This window comes from Quercus lobata, chromosome 10, assembly GCF_001633185.2.
Source record: "Quercus lobata isolate SW786 chromosome 10, ValleyOak3.0 Primary Assembly, whole genome shotgun sequence".
Classification (NCBI taxonomy): domain Eukaryota; kingdom Viridiplantae; phylum Streptophyta; class Magnoliopsida; order Fagales; family Fagaceae; genus Quercus; species Quercus lobata.
The window spans coordinates 26,700,313-26,708,458 of NC_044913.1; positions in this window are offsets into that span (position 1 = coordinate 26,700,313).

Sequence of the window (8,146 nt, forward strand, 5' to 3'; positions counted from 1 at the left end):
ACCATGCAATACCTTGGGTTCTGTCTAAAACTTGATTTTTAAGTATTTTGGTTTCCCCATAGGTTTGAGTCCGAGGACCATGCAATACCTTGGTTTCTGTCCAAACTTGATTTTTAATGTAGTTGGTTTCCCCATTGGTTTGAGTCCGAGGACCATGCAATACCTTGGTTCTGTCCAAAACTTGATTTTTTAAGTAGTTGATTTCCCCATAGGTTTGAGTCCGAGGGCCATGCAATACCTTGGTTCTGTCCAAAACTTGATTTTTTAAGTAGTTGGTTTCCCCATAGGTTTGAGTCCGAGGACCATGCAATACCTTGGTTCTGTCTAAAACTTGATTTTTAAGTATTTGGTTTCCCCATAGGTTTGAGTCCCAGGACCATGCAATACCTTGGTTCTGTCCAAAACTTGATTTTTTAAGTAGTTGGTTTCCCCATAGGTTTGAGTCCGAGGACCATGCAATACCTTGATTCTGTCTAAAACTTGATTTTTAAGTAGTTGGTTTCCCCATAGGTTTGAGTCCGAGGACCATGCAATACCTTGGTTCTGTCCAAAACTTGATTTTTTAAGTAGTTGATTTCCCCATAGGTTTGAGTCCGAGGACCATGCAATACCTTGTTCTGTCAAAATTTGATTTTTAAGTAGTTGGTTTCCCCATAGGTTTGAGTGCCATGCAATACCTTGGTTCTGTCCAAAACTTGATTTTTTAAGTAGTTGGTTTCCCCATAGGTTTGAGTCCGAGGACCATGCAATACCTTGGTTCTGTCTAAAACTTGATTTTTAAGTAGTTGGTTTCCCCATAGGTTTGAGTCCGAGGACCATGCAATACCTTGGTTCTGTCCAAAACTTGATTTTTTAAGTAGTTGGTTTCCCCATAGGTTTGAGTCCGAGGACCATGCAATACTTGGTTCTGTCCAAAACTTGATTTTTTAAGTAGTTGGTTTCCCCATAGGTTTGAGTCCGAGGACCATGCAATACCTTGGTTCTATCTAAAACTTGATTTTTAAGTAGTTGGTTTCCCCATAGGTTTGAGTCCGAGGACCATGCAATACCTTGGTTCTGTCCAAAACTTGATTTTTTAAGTAGTTGGTTTCCCCATAGGTTTGAGTCCGAGGACCATGCAATACCTTGGTTCTGTCAAAACTTGATTTTTAAGTAGTTGGTTTCCCCATAGGTTTGAGTCCGAGGACCATGCAATACCTTGGTTCTGTCCAAAACTTGATTTTTTAAGTAGTTGGTTTTCCCATAGGTTTGAGTCCTAGGACCATGCAATACCTTGGTTCTGTCCAAAACTTATTTTTTAAGTAGTTGGTTTCCCCATAGGTTATGACTTGGTTCTGTCCAAAACTTGATTTTTTAAGTAGTTGGTTTCCCCATAGGTTTGAGTCCGAGGACATGCAATACCTTGGTTCTGTCCAAAACTTGATTTTTTAAGTAGTTGGTTTCCCCATAGGTTTGAGTCCGAGGACCATGCAATACCTTGGTTCTGTCAAAACTTGATTTTTAAGTAGTTGGTTTCCCCATAGGTTTGAGTCCGAGGACCATGCAATACCTTGGTTCTGTCCAAAACTTGATTTTTTAAGTAGTTGGTTTTCCCATAGGTTTGAGTCCTAGGACCATGCAATACCTTGGTCTTCCAAAACTTGATTTTTTAAGTAGTTGGTTTCCCCATAGGTTTGAGTCCGATGACCATGCAATACCTTGGTTCTGTCCAAAACTTGATTTTTAAGTAGTTGGCTTCCCCATAGGTTTGAGTCATAGGACCATGCAATACCTTGGTTCTGTCCAGAACTTGATTTTTAAGTAGTTGGTTTCCCCATAGGTTTGAGTCTGAGGACCATGCAATACCTTGGTTCTATCTAAAACTTGATTTTTAAGTAGTTGGTTTCCCCATAGGTTTGAGTCCGAGGACCATGCAATACCTTGGTTCTGTCCAAAACTTGATTTTTTAAGTAGTTGGTTTCCCCATAGGTTTGAGTCCGAGGACCATGCAATACCTTGGTTCTGTCAAAACTTGATTTTTAAGTAGTTGGTTTCCCCATAGGTTTGAGTCCGAGGACCATGCAATACCTTGGTTCTGTCCAAAACTTGATTTTTAAGTAGTTGGTTTCCCCATAGGTTTGAGTCCGAGGACCATGCAATACCTTGATTCTGTCCAAAACTTGATTTTTAAGTAGTTGGTTTCCCCATAGGTTTGAGTCCGAGGACCATGCAATACCTTGGTTCTGTCAAAACTTGATTTTTAAGTAGTTGGTTTCCCCATAGGTTTGAGTCCGAGGACCATGCAATACCTTGATTCTGTCTAAAACTTGATTTTTAAGTAGTTGGTTTCCCCATAGGTTTGAGTCCGAGGACCATGCAATACCTTGGTTCTGTCCAAAACTTGATTTTTAAGTAGTTGGTTTCCCCATAGGTTTGAGTCCGAGGACTATGCAATACCTTGGTTCTGTCCAAAACTTGATTTTTTAAGTAGTTGGTTTCCCCATAGGTTTGAGTCCGAGGACCATGCAATACCTTGGTTCTGTCTAAAACTTCATTTTTAAGTATTTGGTTTCCCCATAGGTTTGAGTCCGAGGACCATGCAATACCTTGGTTCTGTCCAAAACTTGATTTTTTAAGTAGTTGGTTTTCCCATAGGTTTGAGTCCTAGGACCATGCAATACCTTGGTTCTGTCCAAAACTTGATTTTTTAAGTAGTTGGTTTCCCCATAGGTTTGAGTCCGAGGACCATGCAATACCTTGGTTCTGTCCAAAACTTGATTTTTTAAGTAGTTGGTTTCCCCATAGGTTTGAGTCCGAGGACCATGCAATACCTTGGTTCTGTCTAAAACTTGATTTTTAAGTATTTGGTTTCCCCATAGGTTTGAGTCCGAGGACCATGCAATACCTTGGTTCTGTCCAAAATTCAGTTTTTATGTAGTTGGGGGAATTAACCCCTCGGCTATGGCGTGGAACCTTGGTTTAGGGGGATTAGCTTCTCGGCCAAGCCCCTAGGACCATCCGTGCTGTTGACGCTACGAAGCGCAGCCCCTAGTGAAGAAACGTAGCCCCTAGTGGAAATTTACGCTAGAACACTACATCTAGCTGTTGGAAATGATGTGAGGGGTTGTCTCAACCCACTACTTGTGCCAAGACACAAGCCTTTCCCACAGACGGCGCCAATTGTAAGGACACAATTTGTAACGACCCATAATAACGTTGGGTTCGCACGTAAAAAGGCCCATACAATATCATTTATAGAGCGTGGGTTTGAAAGGCTAAGTCTTGGTCACCGGACGATAATTCGGGTTGGCTCCGGTCAGTGAATCTCGTCCGAGGAGCCTGGGGAGTTCTATGCTCTTCTTATTCTCCTCGTTTCTAGGACTCCATGGCTGGGAGGACAGGTTGTCCCCCCCTCCCCCTCTCTCTCACACTGCCTCTCTTATCCTTTTATACGGGCATTTGTCCTCTCACCAGCGCCCACATATAAGCTCAATTTCCTAGGACTTAAGACTTGTCCTGTCAGCCCATAGTTAGAGTGGTTGGGGGTGGTTGTAAAAACTGAAGAGTATGGCTCTGTCAGGTGCAGAGCATTGAATGACAGTAGTGGCAGCTTTCCCTTTGTCCTTGGTCGTTATACTATCCAGCGTCTCCTTATCTATTGACATAGATATTTTAGATTTTTTTTTCCAAACTGTTGTTGTACCGTTTTTGCCCTTTCTTCCAGGGGGACCTCAGATATGCCAAGGACAGAATCATCCTCGGTTGTGTCTCAAGACTATTTGGACTTTTATTACCCATCCTCGGCTATACCGTTCCTCAGCTCGGGCCTTGGGCCCCAATGTAAAAATGGGCCAGGGCCACAAATTATTGGACCCCACATTTATATTTGATGAGACACGTAGTGCAAAATTAAACTTTAATTGAATTTCAATTTGAAATTTAATTAGATTTTCTCTCTACTTTACCTATTATTATTATTATTATATTTTTTTTTTAATTATCAAGAGTCATGTAGTTCAATTGGTTAACACCTTCTGATATGTCTCAATGACATCTACTATTCAAATATCACCTCCTTGTTGTAACTATTGAAGTATTTAAAAAAGAAAAAAAAATTATTTGTATGTAGGCACAATTAATATATTTGAAGGATTAAGTTGATACAATTAATAGTTAAGGGACCAAATTAAACTTTAGCTAATGATTAGATATTACAAGAGATACAAAGTTTAGAAATTTTGTTCCAATAGCCATCCAAGGTACACAAATACCAATATACATAAACACACATTGTTTTTGTATTTTTCTCATTCTTCATTTTTTTTTTTTTTTTTTTGTAAAACAAATAAAACAAAAACTGAAAACAAATAAACAAAAAAAAGCAAACAACTATAAAGCGTAAAAACTAGATGCAAATGCATGAAAGCACGATTCTAAAAACAAATAAGAAATCAAGCAAGAAAGTCCAACTTTAGATAGAAAGAATTAAAGTAGAGTACAAACAATTAAGTCTTAAGATCATTCATCACCAACACAAAGGAATTAGAATTCCCCTGAAATTGAGTTAAAAAGTTTAAAACTTTTAATGACTCTCCAAAAATAGGTACAGAGCCTTTAGACAAAGGACGAGACCTATTAGACACTTGCTTATGAGGTTGTTAGGGTGAGTGTGACCAAAACCACCACAATGGTGACAAATATGAGTAGTTTTAGAGCTACTCGGCTTTCTAGAAGGAGGTCTAACCTGGTTGACAAATTAGGACAATTTGGCCTAATATGACCAACAATATGACAATGATGACAAGTGGGGAAAAATTCAGAATTTTTATTCTTCCTAGGAGGAGTTTTAGACATAGGTTTAGAAACTTAGTGTTAACATCAGAATTTTTACCTTTGTCTATCCTAGCAATATTAGCCTTCAACTCTTCATTATTCCTTTTAAATGGAGGAATATAAAAATCTTTTTCTTTTGAGTTAGGCTCAACAACAAGTTTGGCACTAGTTAATTTTTAAACTTCAGTTTTAAATTCAACTAGTTGCTCTTCCAAGCTCTTAATTTTGTCCACCTGAGATGAAATTTGATTTTTAAAATTCTCATTCAAAATTTTGGCTTCTTCTAATTTTGCAATCAAATCATCTTTTTCAAGCTTGTCCTTTTTAAATTTAGCTTTTAATCTTGTAGAACTTTTAAGAGATCTCATACAAAAATTATAAAGCTTACAATCTATGTTATAAATTGCACTTGTGTGTCTGACCAATCTATGTTATAAAATGTATGTAGCTGTGAAAATTTTCTCTGTACTTCCGATTTCCAAGTTTCAAAACTGTTATATTGACCGGACTCAAAAAGCTGTATTAGTGCAAACAGAGCCACAACAACTAAAATCTTTTTTTTTTTTTTTTTTGGGGGGGGGGGGGGGGGATAGAAACACCAACTAACAACTTGAACCAACAACTACAACCCAGACTCTAGTTATTCAACTGAGCAAACCAATCTAACAATTAAATGGTTAAGGTATAAATTAAAATATGGTGTAAAGAATAGGGACTAACTTTATAATTTACCCTATTCAATTTTATGTTTTTCAACTTATCCTCTGTTCGGTTACAGGGAAACCTCACCACGAAAATGAGGAAAATTCAGTCTTTGCATACTGATATTGTTTCATACATGTTGTGATATCCCTTTGGTAAGATTAGGGATACATTGATGTTATTTGTGTATCATCCCTAGGATGCAACAATGATTTCTTCTATCCAACGGTTAGATTTTCAAAATTCACATCCAATAAAAAGATATAAGTTCAGTTTGAAAGATTTCTCTCTAAACTAATTTGGAGAGAAACTTTTTCCCATCTCAATGATATACTCAATCTTTTATAATCCAAGTCTGATTGTTGGGGGTTTATAGTTGTTTACTATGGGTGATGGAAGCGTAATGGAGTCCCACTTTGACTAGTGACAAAGAGGATCAAGAGTTTATAGTATTTAGGCATCTCATTCCCCTTAATAAGTTACCCTTTCACTATTGAAGGATTCTAGATGTTCAAAATGGTATATTGCATGTTTGATATAATTTATTTTTCAACATTTTGAAAAAGAATTGTTTAAAAAGTAATACATAAAAAACAAATTTAAAAAAATATATTTTGGAAACAAAAAAGGGTACCATTTCAAGCTACTAAACACAAACCACACCCATAATCCACAGGCTATATATGCTTTTTGACCATCATATTACTTTGTTTGGTGTTTTTTGAGAGAGTTTCAACCTATGGTATCTGCTCCTGATGATAGCTCTTTATCATCAGACCAAGACACCAATCAATTTTTGGTGTAGGCGAGGATTGAACTCTAGATCTCTTATTCAACCATCCGAGACTTTACTAGTTGAGCTAATTGGAACCAACTACTTTTTTTGGTGTTTAGGGTAAAGAATCAGTTAAATATTAGATATTATGTATGTCAATATGAATATGACACAACTAGCCTCATCATATGCGCTTTGCAAGGGCGATGATGTTTTTTTTTTTTTTTTTTTTTTTTTTTTTTTTTTTTTTTTTTTTTTTTTTTTTTTTGTTTGTCTAGTGTCATAATTTTCCTTCAAAAAATAACAAAAATTTTGATAAGTTTGTTTTGAAAACATGAATTAGTAGGGGGGGTGTCTTATTTTGTAGGCGTTTTAAGTGGAGTTGGAGATATGTTTTTACCAGGTTGTCCTTAAGTTGTTTCCCTTTTAAACCTAAGGTTTAAAGGTATTTCTGGACCACATAAAATTCCACTCCAAAGAGGGGAATCCTCTTATAGATATCATAGATAATGTAAAGCAATATCTTTGGTTAGAACTATAATTAATACAAGTATGATCTTTTGGTTCTTTAATTTCAATAATAAAAAGTGTACAGGTGTGGTGGCTAAAAGAGACATTTATAGACAAAATAAATGAAATATATAGAGGTAGTTGAGGGCCTTGAGGCTATTAGGGCTGTACACGGTGTGGTGCTGCCGGTTTTGGAGGAGTTTTTTGCACTGCACCTACAAGGACGGTTTCCCCTCATCCCCAACTGCAGCTCACCTGTGGAGGGGTGGGAATAGGTCTACACAAGGTTTGGTGCACCATACCAGTTCAATGTGGTTACTTTGGTTAAAAAAAGCAATCCAAATATTCAAAAAACAAAACCCAAAACCACATGAAACAACCCAGATAGAATCATCCAACAACCCAAATATTCATTTAAAAAAAAAAAAACAAAGAAACAAACATATTCATAATATTTCTCTAATAACCACAAAAAAATCTTATACCAAAATTCACAATCTTTCTTGAAAGCATAGCAACGAAAAACTTAATAGTTTGACATTAAGCATCAAATAAATTCACATACTTGGTAGCAAGCAGAATTGGAGAAGCATAATAGCCTATAGCCCTAGCCCCTAGGTAATGAGATTAAAACCATCTTTAGAAAATTTGCAAAGAATTGTTTCGAAAAAATGGAGAGAGGAGGAGGGGACACTTGGTTAACAGCGATAGCGAGCAGCAGCAAGCTGCAAAGGATTAGAGAGAACAAGAGGGCGCGTCTAATATAAATGAGAAAGCAAAATTTTAACTTAGGATAAAATGATGTCATTTTGAAATTGATATTAAATTTAATGTTAAGTCCAAAACAACGTCGTTTTAGTATCTGTTTTTGTTTTTTTTTGTTTTTTGTTTTTTTTTTTTTTAATCTTTAACTTAACCCTAAGTCCCTAATGCATCACTTTCTTTTCTTCTTGTTCTTCCTTCAAATTCAGTTGCCTCTCTCAATCTCCTCTCCTTCTTTTGAGTTCTCTTTCCCACTAAAACATGCAAACATATATACAAATATCCATATATATATAGGCAGTTGGTGTGGTTCTCATTGATGTACAAAATTGGCCACCACTAGCTTCACCTATTAGGTCGGTATTTGAAAAAAGCTGCCGACCACAGCGCTTAACAACTACAGTGGAGGACTATGGCGGTCAGCTCAGTGTGGCAAGGGGCGATGCCAATGGTGGTGGGCGGTGCCTGAACAGGCCTAGCTACATGGCCTAGAAAATAAAAATACACTTCCATCCCATGAGAAAAAAGCTACATGGCTGAATTTTAAGAGGGGAACCTAAAGAACAACACCTAAGCGTTGTACTC